The sequence below is a fragment of the Habropoda laboriosa genome, unplaced genomic scaffold (genome assembly GCF_001263275.1).
Source record: "Habropoda laboriosa isolate 0110345459 unplaced genomic scaffold, ASM126327v1 scaffold1518, whole genome shotgun sequence".
Lineage (NCBI taxonomy): Eukaryota > Metazoa > Arthropoda > Insecta > Hymenoptera > Apidae > Habropoda > Habropoda laboriosa.
The window spans coordinates 19,110-19,710 of NW_017101572.1; positions in this window are offsets into that span (position 1 = coordinate 19,110).

Here is a 601-nt window from a genome sequence, read left to right on the forward strand (position 1 = left end):
TACTATCTAGTATGTCCGCGAGGAACACTGAGAACAATGAACTTAATCGAAGTAAGTGGCTTATAAGAGCGCAGACGGTCGAATGTTTTATTCAGTTCAGCCAACGTGATCCAAGGCAAACGAGTGCTTATTCAAACGATCTAGCTACTTGTTGTTTCCCGTTCATCCCCGAAAATCAATCAAAACTTCGTTCAAGTGAGATTCCGCGTTCGGATGGTTTTCACGTTTCTACGTACGCAAACACAGTTCGAGTTTCAAATTGACAAACTGCTCCTGAAGAAAACCACTTTTCTTTTCTTTTTACTAACTTCCCGCAGTGAAATACTACTTTAGTTTATTGAAAGAATCATCGTGATAAATGTAAAATAGTTTTGTAAATAAGAAATCAAGCTCGAGGAAACGTGATGCTGCTTTAAGGATAACAAGGTGAGAGAGTTTAAATATATTCGAACGATGAAAATGCGAATGTCGAAGGTAGAATTCTGTATCGGAGTAGTAATAATTATTTTAACAAGCGTAAATATAGAAATTTTATTCGAAATTTATTTTCTCTCTTCGAAATTGTTTTACTATACTTATATTTATAAAGCGCGGTTGTACA